Raw genomic sequence first — 14,699 nt, forward strand, 5'->3', positions numbered from 1 at the left:
TGCACTATTTTACCATGATTATGTGAGAAACAACTACAACCAGGCTTATTATTATTAGAGAAGACATGACATTTGTGAGATATGGAACAGGCACAATCCTAGCCAGTCGCCTGTGGCTTTTTTTTAAAGGGTCAGATTAATATACACCTAGGTCTGGGAGCTTACAAAGCTGGCCACTGTCTCTGCACAGCACCTCTCCTGCGAAGCGGGAGGAGGAACAGAAGGGGCTCCGTTTCTCCGCTTCGCGGGAGAGGCACTTCGCTGAAGGGCTGCTGCGCAGCTCTCCCTCTCTGCGCAGCGCCATTCGCTCCATAAGACGCACTCACATTTCCCCTTACTTTTTAGGAGGAAAAAAGTGCATCTTATGGAGCGAAAAATACAGTATGTGCTCGAACCATAATATACAGTGGACGTGCGGGTTGCGATTCGGTGCTTCTGTGCACGCGCGACTGCTAAAAACCTGGAAGTAACCCATTGCAGTACTTCTGGGTTTCGGCGGTCCGTAACCCGCAAGAACCCAACCTGAAGCATCTGTAACCCAAGGTATGACTGTACCTGTAGTATTTTGGGAGTGTAGACCAGCCTTCACCAACCTGGTACCCTCCAGGTCTGAGCCACCATGGCCATACTGGCTTGGGCAGAAGAGAAATGGGACAATGGGTTGACAGAGGCTGTTATCACAGAACCCAACCATCTTACTCATCTGCCAGAGGCTGAAGAATCGCCCGCAGCTGAAGTTAGGAAATGGAAAAGGCTACACAATGAATAGAAGAATAAGGCAGATTGTGCCTCGTCCTTGACTGTAAGGCTTCAAGGTTTATCCTTAATGATGCAACGATGAAAGGGTAAGCCTCAAGGCTGAAAAGGGTGAAGTGGCTGGCCGGACAATGGCATCAAGGAGGTCTGCAACAAGAACTTGATTTCAGACCTTGACCACTTGAAGGATGGAATTAAGGAAGGAGGCCCAAATAAGAGATTTGCTACATTAGTTCAGCTAGCAAAAGAGAAACTCGGGTTATAGGTATATATGGCTTTTGGTTTTTTGCAGGGATGCGTGTTATTTCTCAGCAGTGACCCTGTAATATAGCAGAGGTGGCTTGCTATTGATTCCATCAGGCTAGCTGAAAGTGGCATGGAAAATAATGAACGGTGCAAAAAAAAAGATCACAGACAACTCCCCTTTCTTCTTCTTCTTCGTAGCACTAAAGACATCTCTGTGCCACTTGCAAGAGGAAAAGTCATCAACTGGACCAGGGATGCGGGGAGTGAAAGGGAGAAAAATGGATGACATTATAAAAGGAAACACACGACTCATCTATAAACAGTGTGCAATTAGCTGATAAAATGAACTGCCACAGCTCTTGCTGGGGTCCTGGCTTTTGCTAGGGAGTGTTGTTGCATCCTGCAGCCTTCCAGCAGTCCATGCATTGAAGGGGACATGAACCATGGGCCCCAGCAGCTGGACTTTAGTGCTTTGCCCACCACACCACCATGGCACTTGGATGCAGGACCAAGCAGTGGTCTGGCTCTCTAGAAACGTAGGAAGCTGCCTCTTGCTGCGTCAAACCATTGGTCCATCCATTGTAGATGTGCTGGGCCCAGGGGTAACCCGAGTAATGCGCTCCAGGTCCGGTCCCAAATCCAAGGGTTCTGCGAGGAGTCAGTCCAACAGGGCCAAGGCAGGACACGAGGCAGGAAACCAGGCAAGGTCAGGCACAGGATCACAGGCAGGTTCTGGCAAACAGCAACGTTGCTCCCGCAACCTGGGGCGGGGTCCGACAGCCTTTTATATTTGTCGGGTAACGGCCGGTCCTGATTCCCTGGCAACTCACCTCCCTGTCTCGCCTGAAGGCGAGCACTCCTCCTGTGAGTACTCAGGTCTTTCCTTCTCTCAGACCTCAGTCTCTGCAGCTCGGGAGACATCTGTGGGTTACTACACCCAGAGGCCACCTCAGCCTCCCCTGACCCAACTGGCAGTGGAGTAGCTGTAAGCAATGGCCCAGCTGAAGGCAACGAGGTCATCCCCACATCTGGAGCCAGGGCAGGCTCAGGCCCCTGACTCGGCCCAGCTGGTGCTTGTTGCAGGGGAACCTGTGCAGACTGGGGCTCTTCAGGATCAGGTCCCAGACTCGGTTGAGATGCCACCTGAGGCAGAGGATCCAGTGCGGACTGAGACTCCTCTGGCTCCAAGTCCGAGCAAGAGTCCCAGGCCATCACACATAGGAAGTTGCCTCTTGCTCCGTCAAACCATTGGTCCATCCATTGTAGTGCTGGGAGGGATCCTGAGGCTCATCTAGCCCAATACCAGAGTCTCAACTTAAGCATCCATGAGTGATGGCCATCCAACCTCTGCTTTAAAACCTCCTAGGAAGGAGAGTCTACCACCTTCCAAGGGAGTCCGTCTCCACAGTTGGACAGCTCTTACCGTCAGAAAGTTCTTCCTGGTGTTTCGTTGGAATCCCTAATGGGATCAGTTAGAGGAACATCGAAACAAAAAACTACTAGAGTATGGATAATATTCAAGAACAATGTAAGACTTTATTGTACAGGTAATTCCATATTAGCGGACATTGAGTGATATTTGTAAAGGAAATGATTAGAGGAATATATACAAAGTAGAAAGAAATGTTATTATACAATACAAATCTGTGTTTAAAAAGAATGTTCATATTACAGTATAATGAGAGGGACAGGATGGATTGTGTCGATGAACACTTTTATTGTGTAAATAATGTCTTGTCTTTTCCTCCTTTGATTTTCTTTTTACTTCCTATCTTTGTTATTTCTTTATTTTTTTTCTTTTCCTCTTTTTTGTTCCTTTAAAAATTTTCTATTCTCTACATAATTTTCTTTTTCTTCATATGTAAAGAGATAGCATATAATGTTTGTATAGATATGTAAAATTTTAATCAATAGAAAATAAATAAAAATAAAAAAGTAATCCCCTTTTTTTTGTAACTTGGAGCGATTGGTTTGAGTTGTTCTTGAGCAGGAGAAAACAAGCTTGCTCCATCTTCCATGTGGCAGATCTTTGACAATAGTTGATAGAAAAGGCAAGTAGGCATTGACATGGCAGAAGCAGGGCTCTTTTTTTTTAGCCAGAACTCATGGAAACTCAGCCCCTCCAAGTGCCCCTATTTTCCAGGGACTGTCTCAGGTTTACAGAAGCCATCCCAGTTTCTGACTTGATCCTAAAATGTCCCACTATTCCTTAGGACGTCCCTATTTTCATTGGAGAAATGTTGGCGGGCGTGGAAGAGGCTGTCCCTATTTTCATCGGAGAAATGTTAGAGGGGGGTGTCTGTTTTAATCTGAGAAAAGTTGGAGCATATGGGAGCTCCGTTTCGGCATTTCTCAGGTGGGTGTCATTGCCGGTATAAGAGAACAAGGGTGGCATTCCTAGTGAGTTCTGGGTCCTCTGAGCCAGTGTGGTGTAGTGGTTAAGAGCGGTGGACTTGTAATCTGGTGAACCGGGTTCGCTTCCCCGCTCCTCCACATGCAGCTGCTGGGCTAGTCACACTTCTCTGAAGTCTCTCAGCCCCACTCACCTCACAGAGTGTTTGTTGTGGAGGAGGAAGGGAAAGGAGAATGTTAGCCGCTTGGAGACTCCTTCGGGTAGTGATAAAGCAGGATATCAAATCCAAACTCTTCTTATGCATGGTATGGTGAAAGCAAAGAGTCTCCATCCATTCCTTTTGGGGGCAACCTTCTGGAGCCTCCCTTCTCCTTAGCCGATGATTACCACAGGAGTCACAAACATTATGAAATCCCTTTTGTGGGGGCGACAGCATGTGTTTACCCATTTCACGCACTCAAACCCCCAACCCCGGCTAGCTTTGCCATTTCCTTGTGATTTCTTTTTTGTCACAATTTCCTCCGCCCTCCCCACTTCAAATAATCTAAGTGCAGCACTTTCATAGCTGCTAATGTGATGGAGAATGAGAACTATAATGGCATATAACTAGGGGGGATCTAATTTTAAAGGGAAGCTGTCAAAGTTTAGAGTAATCTAGTCTTAATTAGTCCATTTAGAATGCCACTCTGGTGCCTCAGCTTAAGTATAATTACACGGAGGCCTGGCGGTGTTTAACAAGGGACAGACCCACGAAGAGATGTTGGTTGTTTCCCATGTGGCAACAAAGAAACGTGCAGCCCCAATAGATTCCACAGTGGTGGGCGTACTTTTACAGTGAACTTCCCTGCTAAGAAATTTAAGCTTGGCCGAACGAGAGGATCATTTCCTTTTCACTTTGCTAGCAAAGATCGACATTTCTGATGCCTTCAAGTTCCCATTGCAAAAACATATCAGCTGATTTTACAGGTCTGCAGGTGAACTCTGCGAAGCTACAAAGTTTGGCATTTGTTCCTTCACGCAAGCCTGCCAAATAATAAAACATACAATCTGATCCATCTTCAGCAGTGTGTGTGTGTGTGTGTTTGCTATTAGCTCATTTACAGCCAAGCACTAAGCATTGTTTCTTACTTAAAAACAAACACTACACGCAGAGGATGGCAGTCAGAGCAATGTGCAGTGCGCCATCTTTTAAAACTAGCTCTGCACGGGGCAAAGAGGCAACACTGAAAGCTTTCAAAGGATCTTGGGCTGATTTCTGTTTCATTCTATTTGCAAAATTCTATCAGGTTGTTATTATTATTATTATAATTATTAATCCACTTAATAGCTACTTGCCAGCATACAATCAGAAAAAGAATGGTATATTACAAAAAGAGCCATATAATAGCCTATAAAACAAGCCCAATTAAACAGCAGCAAAACCAGACGGTAGAATCATCCTGTGCTGCCAAAGGCCTGTAAGTAAATATACATTTTAACCTGGCCTCGAAAGGGTGTTAGTGATGGCACCAGGCAGACTTCACTAGGAAGAGCATTCCACAAACAGGGAGCTATAACTGAAAAGGACCTCTCCGTTGATACCACCCTCCAAACCTCCCTCAGAACCGGTGTGGCATAGTGGTTAAGAGCGGTGGACTCGTAATCTGGGGAACCGGGTTCGCATCTCCGCTCCTCCACATGCAGCTGCTGGGTGACGTTGGGCCAGTCACACTTTTCTGAAGTCTCCCAGCCCCACTCACCTCAAAGAGTGTTTGTTGTGGGGGAGGAAGGGAAAGGAGAATGTTAGCTGCTCCTTCAGGTAGTGATAAAGCGGGATATCAAATCCAAACTCCTCCTCCTCCTCTTCTTCTTCTTCTTCAGACAGCAGTCTGACTAGAGCTGACAACAGTCACTAGAGTAACGCGACTGGAGTCCGGAGAGAAAAGTCCTGACAACACTTTACTAAGGAAACTGAACTCATCTGTATAATCTGATGAGCAGCAGAGGGGTTTTGTCACTTCAGGAACTTTGTACTTTGCAGGGAAAGCGTTCAACTAAATGTACAGAGGTAAGCTCCCTCAGAACTAAGCAGCCAATTGGAGCATGTGCTACCACAGTAGAAATCATGCTGCTGGGCTGGGCTGGGCTGAGCTCCCGTTGCTCTGCCCCAGCTCCTGCCAACCTAGCAGTTTGAAAGCACACCAGCGCAAGTAGATAAATAGGTACTGTTGTGACGGGAAGGTAAACAGCATTTCCATGCTCTCTGGCCTCCATCAGGGTGTTCCGTTGCGCCAGTAATGGTTTAGTCATGCTGGCCACATGACCCAGAAAGCTGTCTGTCGACAAACGCCGGCTCCCTCGGCCTGAAAGTGAGATGAGCGCCACCACCCCATAGTCACCTACCTTGGACTGGACTTAACCATCCAGGGGTCCTTTACCTTTTTACATACCTGCTTGCAGACTTCCCACTTGGGTATCTGGTTGGCCACTGTGGGAACACTGTGGGAACTAGACTAGATGGACCTTTGACCTGGCACTTTTTATGTCATTAAGTAAGGCAGAGTTTTCCAAACTGTGTCACAACACGTTGGTGTGTCAGCTGCAGTGTGCAGGTTTGTCGCGCAAACGCTCCCCGCATTCCTCCCGGAGCTGGAAAGGGGTTAGATTAACCTCCGGTTTGCTAGTAAAACCGAATTACTGTGTCACGAAAGGATGCTTGTCTAAAATGTGTTGTCACCAACATGAAAAGTTTGGAAAGCCCTGTAGGAAGGGATGAGAGCGCTGGTCCGGACACATCCTAGCACGTATTCCCAAATTACAAGTTAACAAGGCCCCTGAATGGAAGCCAACAATGAAACGAGGAAGAGAAGGCAGCCATTTTAAAAAGCGGAGGCGCATCTGAACGGAAAATGTCAAGTGTTGCCGAAAAGGCGGCCACAAATGGAGCGCCTTCACGGGGACAGCCGACGGAACGGGTTCCTTGACGCGAAGAGTGTTTTTGGAGTGTTTAATTGCCAGCCCTACATAACAAACTAGAATCATTATATAATTAGCAAGAAATTACAGATCCCATTAGGTGCTTAGAACAAGCCAGATTAAGTTCTGATTATTTTTTAATAAGGAGGGGAGTTTGATGCATCGTCGAGGTTCTCTGCATAATGATGCTGCCTGCAAGAAGGGAACTGTTCATTCCATCTCCAAACACTTGAAGCTGGAGCAGTTTGGGGGGTTTACACTGCAAATGCAACTGCTACACGTGTGTAGGCCCTGAATGGACCAGGTTTCCTGGCACCAGGGGTGTAGCTAGCTGCTCCAGCATCTGAAGCAGCAGGGGCAGGGCGATCCGCACTCCACGCTCCGCCCAGGGTAGGGGGCACCATGGCGATCTACCCAGGGGGGCGCTGCGGCGAGCTGCCCACGGAGTCCGCCTGGCAGATGTAAGCCCCACGCTGCTGTTTTAGGCAGCGCAGGGCCCTGAGCCACCGCGTCACTCTTAGGAGAGATGTGTGGCTTGGGTGCGCTGCAGGCCAGGCCCCACAGTAAGTGCCTCCCCCCACACTGTGCCATTTTGTCGTCCCCCCCCCGGGATGGCACCTGGGGCACACCGCACCCCCGCACCTCCCCTATGCCCTGCCTGGCACAAGTACAGTGGTACCTCGGGTTAAGTACTTAATTCGTTCCAGAGGTCCGTTCTTAACCTGAAACTGTTCTTAAACTGAAGCACCACTTTAGCTAATGGGGCCTCCTGCTGCCACTGCGCAGCCGGAGCACAATTTCTGTTCTCATCCTGAAGCAAAGTTCTTAACCCGAGGTAATATTTCTGGGTTAGCGGAGTCTGTAACCTGAAGTGTCTGTAATCTGAAGCGTATTTAACCCGAGGTACCACTGTATGTGAGCAATGCATCTGCATTGTGCAGAAATCTTCTTGTTCAGAAGAGATGCCCCATAGCAGAGGCGTGTGATGGCCTGGGACTCAGGCTCGGACTCGGAATCAGAGAAGTCTCAGTCCACACCGGATCCTTTGCCTCAGGGGGCATCTGAACCTAGTTTGGGGCATGATCCTGAAGAGACCCAGTCTGCACAGGTTCCCCTGAAACAAGCACCAGCTGGGCCGAGTCAGGGGCCTGAGCCTGCCCTGGCTCCAGATGTGGGGGTTACCTCGTTGCCTCCAGGTGGACCATCGCTTACAGCTGCTCCACTACCAGTTGGGTCAGGAGAGGCTGAGGCGGCCTCTGTATCTAGTAACCCACCAACATCTCCCGAGCTGCAGAGACTGAGGTCTGAGAGAAGGAGAGACCTGAGTACTCGCAGGAGGAGGTGAGTCACCGGGGGATCAGGACCGGCCACTACCCCGACAAAGTTAAAAGGCTGTCGGACCCCGCCCAAGGTTGTGGGAGCAATGTTGCTGTTTGCCAGAACCTGCCTAAGACCCTGTGCCTGACCCTGCCTGGTTTCCTGCCTTGGCCCTGTCGGACTGACTCCTCGCAGAACCCTAGGATTCGGGACCGGACCTGGACCACATTGCTCAGGTTACCCCCAGGCCCAGCACAAGGGGCATCGCTGAAGAGTCAGTTTGCCTCATTTAGCTCCCAGGTTATTGGGGAAATGGGTGTAGCTCTGGGGCGAAGGGTACTAAGTTCAGTCTCTAGGAAATCCACGTAGGGCTGGGGAAGATCCCTGCCTAAAACCCCAGGTAGTCACTACCAGTAGGTGTAGGTAACTCACAACTTGCATGGGGGATACATTCCAGGGGTCAGCACGAAAAGCCAAAATCTCTTAGAGTCAAAATAACCCCTTTGAACTGCCCCATGCACTAGCAAACTTTGTTTCCAGAGCTGGTGCTCTAAATGGGTCTTATCCCCCTGACCAAGCAGAAAGAGAGTTTTTGAAGCCCTTTGCCTTGCTTACTGGGCTCCGCAAGGCTCTTGCAAGATCTCACAGGACTGTCCAAGTTCCTATGAGAATAGAATAGAATAGAATAGAATAGAATAGAATAGAATAGAATAGAATAGAATAGAATTTATTATTTATGCCCCACCCATCTGGCTGGGTTTCCCCAGCCACTCTGGGCGGCTTCCAACAGAGTATTAAAATACAGTGGTCTGTTAAACATTAAAAGCTTCCCTAAAGAGGGCTGCCTTCAGATGTCTTCTAAAAGTCTGGTAGTTGTTCTTCTCTTTGACATCTGGTGGGAGGGCGCTCCACAGGACGGGGGCCACCACCGAGAAGGCCCTCTGCCTGGTTCCTTGTAACTTGGCTTCTCGCAGTGAGGGAACAACCAGCAGGCCCTCGGAGCTGGACCTCAGTGTCCGGGCAGAACAACAAGGGTGGAGATGCTCCTTCAGGTATACTGGACTGAGGCTGTTTAGAGCTTTAAAAGTCAGCACCAACACTTTGAATTGTGCTCGGAAACATACTGGGAGCCAATGTAGGTCTTTTAAGACCTGTGTTATGTGGTCTCGGCGGCCACTCCCAGTCACCAGTCTAGCTGCCGCATTCTGGATTAGTTGTAGTTTCCGGGTCACCTTCAAAGGTAGCCCCATTTAGAGCGCATTGCAGTAGTCCAAGCGGGAGATAACCAGAGCATGCACCACTCTGGCAAGACAGTCCGCAGGCAGGGAGGGTCTCAGCCTGTGTACCAGATGGAGCTGTGAAGTTTCGCAAGAACCTCCCAGAGCTCACTAAGCAACTCCAAGAGTTTAAAACTTCTTTCCACACTGGGAAAAGGGTCTGTAAACAAGAGCTTTTAAGCTCCCCACCTTCTGTGCATTTAATTTGTATGATACCAGGCAGTGGTATGAAGTTGTGATCGCATGTGTTAAACGCACGTAAGCTGCAAGTTGGTGGCATAGACAATAGTGAGCCGGATACACATTGGGCATCTTAACTGCTACAGATTGTGGCTAACCTTACTTGTTTGCTGCTTCCCAGAATACTGGTAAGAGCGCACTCACAGGGAGTGTGTGCAAGGCCTACCTTGGCTCTGGAAGAAAATGGGGCATGATAGTGCCATGATAGAGCCAGCATCAGAGTGGAGCATCAGACTAGGGCCTGGGAAAGACCAGAGTTCAAATCTCGCCCCCAACTTGGCCACAAGTGGCCTTAGGGACTAGTCACATGGCCTTTCAGCCTTTCTTACCTCACTAGGTTGTTGTGGGATTAAATGAGGAGAAAAAGAGAGAGAGAGAGAGAGAGAGAGAGAGAGAGAGAGAGAGAGAACAATGTATACTAGCTTGAGCTCCTTCGAGAGAAAGATGGTGTATGCTTGCAATAAAATGAATAAATGACATCTCCTGTTAGGGATTATAGGGGCAAAAATCTGCCCCCCCCAAAAAAATGTTAAAATCGTTCATCTATGTAACGACAGCAGGTAGGATACTGTATGCACAGAAATGGAAGGAAGAAGAAGTTCCAACCAAATAAGAATGGATAATTAAGACAATGGACTATGCAGAATTGGCGAAATTAACAGCAAAATTAAGATAATCTAATGATGGCTATTTTGTGGAAGAATGGGTGCCCTTTTTCAGACTATTTAAAGAAATATTATAGTATGATGAACTCGCGAGCAGAACTATAAGCGACAGAAGTAATTAGATTATAATACTGTGGTTATGATTTGATAGCAGACCCTCCAAGTGTCCCTGTTTTCCAGGGACACCCCTGATTTAGAGAAGCCAGTTTCTTATTTGATCCCAGAATGTCCCACTTTTCCTTAGGACGTCCCTATTTTCATTGGAGAAATGTTGGAAGGTATGGAGTTATCCGACCCCTGAGCCATCTGAAGGTAATCCTGTATAGGGAAGGGTTTGGTTTTTAAAAGAGTTTAATGTTTTATTATATTATTATATATGTTTGAAGGTGCCCAGAGTGGCTGGGGCAGCCCAGTAAGACGTGTGGCTTATAAATAATAAAATTATCATTATGGAACGGGACGTCCCTATTTCCATCGGAGAAACGTTGGAGGGGATGGGACAGATAGAAAACAAGGTGCCACAGAAGGGGAGGAGAAACAACAACACACTTAAAATGGGGTTAGAAGCCGACAAAAATAAGAGAAAAGATGGAATTGCATTTGGACTGTACCATATATGTTAGAAATGTTGAAATGTAAGCAAGAAGAAATTCCGACGAAAGAAGAATGGCAGACGAAATTAATGGGCTATGCAGAATTGAACAAAATGACAGGAAGGATTCGAAACCTGCGGGACCAGAGATTTACAGAAGATTGGAAGAAGTATATGAATTATTTGAAGAGCAACTGTAATCAACAAATGACGCTAGTAGGACTACAAGAAGTTTCGTAAGGAGAAATATACGAAGCGTTATGAAGGAAAAGATAGAGATATTGGTTATGAGTTTGAAATGTCATAGGGAAGATAAGAAATGCATACTAAGAGATTAGACTGGGAAATTTTCAGACAGGACTGATGGAAGTCAAAAAAATGAATAAGATGTAAAAGTATGTTTAATTATTGTTGAAAATGGTGTGTTAAAAATTTATATATATAAAAAGAAATGTTGAAATGTAATGAAAATATAATTGGAGAAAATAAATAGCATCTCCCTCCTTTCTTCCTAGGAGGCGCCATAAGCACCCTTTTAACCCCAGAGTGTGACTTGGGGTCCGTTCCTCATCTGCCCCATTGTCTCAGGCCGTTGACAGGCCTAGCGGACACCCAAGGAATCGGGAAAAGAAGCCTTTTCACCAGAGACCTTAATATATGCGCATACGAAGAATGGGCAGAGGGAGCACTGACAGAAGGCACGTGAGGTCATTCGAGAGCAGATGTCACGTCAGCTGGGGACACAGAGGAACTGAAACAGACCGAACTTGGATGAGCCCAGCAGTTTTTCACCTGCTATCCTGGCCTTTCTCTTCTGGTGACAAAAAACGAAAGAGCCTAGGAAAAAACGTGTCACTAGAGAGCTGGTCCATTCTCCTTCTTTATTTTATTTTTTGCAGAGATAATCAGCCTAGGTGATGGCGTCTTGCTGCTCAGGGAGGGATATGTGGAAGGAAGGCTACAAAGAGTTTTATCTGCGATCAGCACTCTGGCTTTGCGGTAATGAAAAGATTTGCATAACAAATGCTTCCTTGGTTGCTCTTGTTCAGGCCGAAATAATTCATTTCCCCAGCTAAAATAAATCCACCTACAAGTGAGGATTTGCTAGGTGGGAGGAGGGATCAGCCTCGCTTCCCTCTCTCCCTATGTGATTCACTTTAATTTGTTGTTTAGTCGTTTAGTCGGGTCTGACTCTTCATGATCCCATGGACCAGGCCCTCCTGTCTTCCGCTGCCTCCCGCAGTTTGGCCAAACTCATGTTGGTAGCTTCAAGAACACTGTCCCACCATCTCGTCCTCTGTCGTCCCCTTCTCCTTGTGCCCTCCATCTTTCCCAACATCAGGGTCTTTTCCAGGGAGTCTTCTCTTTTCATGAGGTGGCCAAAGTACTGGAGCCTCAGCTTCAGGATCTGTCCTTCCAGTGAACACTCAGGGCTGATTTCCTTCAGAATGGAGATCTTTGAGAATATTTGATCTTCTTGCAGTCCATGGGACTCTGAAGAGTCTCCTACACCTCGCCCATCTGGCTGGGCCTCCCCAGCCACTCTGGGCGGCTTCCAACAAAATATTAAAATACCGTAATGCATCAAACATTATATCCCAGACTGATGATTGAGATCATCCACAGAAGGGGCGTTAAGATGTCCCGTCATCTTACAGAGGAACCACTGGTCTCAACCAGAAGTCAGACATTTAGAGTTACGAGTCCCCTGCTATGGGACATTCTTTCTTTTGAAGCACCCTTGCGTTTGATTTTAAGGTGCCTCTAGAATACTTTTTCATGCCAACACTCTTATGCGGTTGCCCAAAGTTTTCTTGAGCAGCCAGTTGTTTTAATGGTTGTTCCGCTCTGCTTTTAATGTGTTTTTAAAAATATTTTATGTGTTGGTGGCACAGAAATACTTTTATAAATAAATCAACAAGGAAACCAAATTGTAGGCCATTCCTGGCCTGATGGCATTGGCTGCCAATTAATTTCTGGGTCCAGTTCAGAGTGCTGGTTTTGACCTATAAAGCCTTCAATGGCTCAGGACTGCCATACTTCCATTCCTTGATGAACTATGCAGAACTGGCAAAAATGACAGACAGACTAAAAGAAAAAGACAACAGTGACTTTGAAAAAGAATGGGAACCATTTATATTATACTTGCAGAAGCAAAGAAAGTCTATAGACTTGATGGCAGGATTTGAATAAACATCCACATTATTAGTATTAGAAAATGTGTTGAAGGTAGAGAATAATATGGTGTATTCATTGTTATTTTTATGTTTTTAGGTTTGATGTTATTGTATAAATATGTTATTAGTATTTTTCTTTTAGGAGGTAGCAAAGAAGGTGAAGAGGGACGAGGGTGGTGTTGTGGGTTAAACCACAGAGTCCTAAACCTAGGACTTGCCGATCAGAAGGTTGGCGGTTCAAATCCCTGCGACGGGGTGAGCTCCCGTTGCTTGGTCCCTGCTCCTGCCAACCTAGCAGTTTGAAAGCATGTCAAAGTGCAGGTAGATAAACAGGTACTGCTCCAGCGGGAAGGTAAACGGTGTTTCCTTAAAGGTAAAGGGACCCCTGACCATTAGGTCCAGTCGTGGCCGACTCTGGGGTTGCAGCGCTCATTTCGCTTTATTGGCCAAGGGAGCCGGCGCACAGCTTCCGGGTCATGTGACCAGCATGACTAAACTGCTTCTGGCAAACCAGAGCAGCGCACGGAAACGCCGTAGGCGTTTAACCCACAGCGCCCCCCGCGTCCAGAGGGGGAATTAACAAAGAGCTATAACTTCCTTTAATTTCTTGGCCAAATCAGATGCTTGTCATTGGCAGAACAGCTTTGATGAGGGCATTGGCAATAGACCCAGTGTAAATAAAAAACCACCAGTCATATTTGCTTGTCAATTCACATTTTTCCAGGGCTTGCGTAAGCCCCTTGTGTAGAATCTCCTTCTTCTCTAACCTTGTGGTATGGAGGCAGATGAAGGGCCTGTTTCTGGTGAGAAGAGTTCAGCCGTGCCCAGGCAGACATGACTAGAGTAAACCAGCCCCTTCTGTCCAAGAGAGGAAATTAAAAATTATTGCCGTTCTGCTCTGGTTCATTGTGCCGGAACGGTACATGTATTAATGGTGTCCACAGGTCAAAGCCAGACGTGCTTCTTTCTTTGGGGCCGATCCGTTTGGTGGGTGCTCTGCAGAAAAGGTTGTGAGCATTTCCCTTTTGGATTTAAAGCTCTCATGCATGCTGTCTCCTTTTTCGGGGCGAGCTGCTACTAATGAGGTGGCTGGCTGTGAAATTACACTTTAGTTGGGTCCTCACGAAACAAGGAAGCCGCAACATCCAAAGGACTCCAGAGCCAACCAATCAGTTCATGGCTGAGCTGATATTTGGGCATGGACCTGCCGGCTCATAACCCACTTTCTTAACTGATACACAAGCAGTTTTTGCTTCCTGTACGACGCCATCCGCAAAACCCGAGCTGCTCTCTCTTTCTTTGACCATATGCAAGTTGCGCAACATCTTCCTTAGATGTTGCTCAGGCAGGGTGTCAAAGATTCCAGTGGCTTGGAGTGCCCAATGGTCATCAATGGGCAAGGGACGTAGCCTTTATGGTAGATCTGCTTGGCATGTAGAATGTCCCAGTTTCAACCCATTGTATACTCTGGTGGGACTGGGGGCTGGAAGAGACCTGGGTTTGAAGAGGAGTTGGGGAGGCTCCTTGATTTTGCACCGAGAACTTGGTGTAGAACTTGGTCAATTACGTCCAGGGGGGTCCGGCACACTTCCTCATGCGCAGCTCTGGTCTTCCCCCCGGGACCTTTGACGCAGCAGAGCGTAAAACACAGCGGAACAGAAGCTTGAACGTTCTTCGTGCGAAGGCAGTAACTCAGGCTGACACTTAGCAGTCTCTTTATCTTTAAAGCCTTTATTCCTTAGCAAAACACAACAGCTATAAATCTCCTGCCTGGAGACAGTTCACCCATCTTGCTTGCTCAACGGAGCAAACACGCAGACTGAAAGCACACAGAGAAACCACTCCCTTTCCGTGTTCTATGCCCGCCCTCAGAATGTGAGGCGTCATCACTCAGAACTCTTAACCCTGTAAGTTCTGAGCCTCTCCTATCACCCCCTCTCGAATCACGTTCTGAGAGGACTTCTGAGTGTTCAACACCTTCCCCATTGCCTTCCGCCCCTTCCTGGCATCGTTGTTAGGCACCTGTTGAACCTCACAAACCTTAGGTTCGCACTGTGCGAAACCAACCCACGCATTTGTGACCTGAAACCTCTCAGGTGGAATTCCCTTTGTAGCCCGCGA

The sequence above is a fragment of the Podarcis raffonei genome, chromosome 3 (genome assembly GCF_027172205.1).
Source record: "Podarcis raffonei isolate rPodRaf1 chromosome 3, rPodRaf1.pri, whole genome shotgun sequence".
Classification (NCBI taxonomy): Eukaryota; Metazoa; Chordata; class Lepidosauria; order Squamata; family Lacertidae; genus Podarcis; species Podarcis raffonei.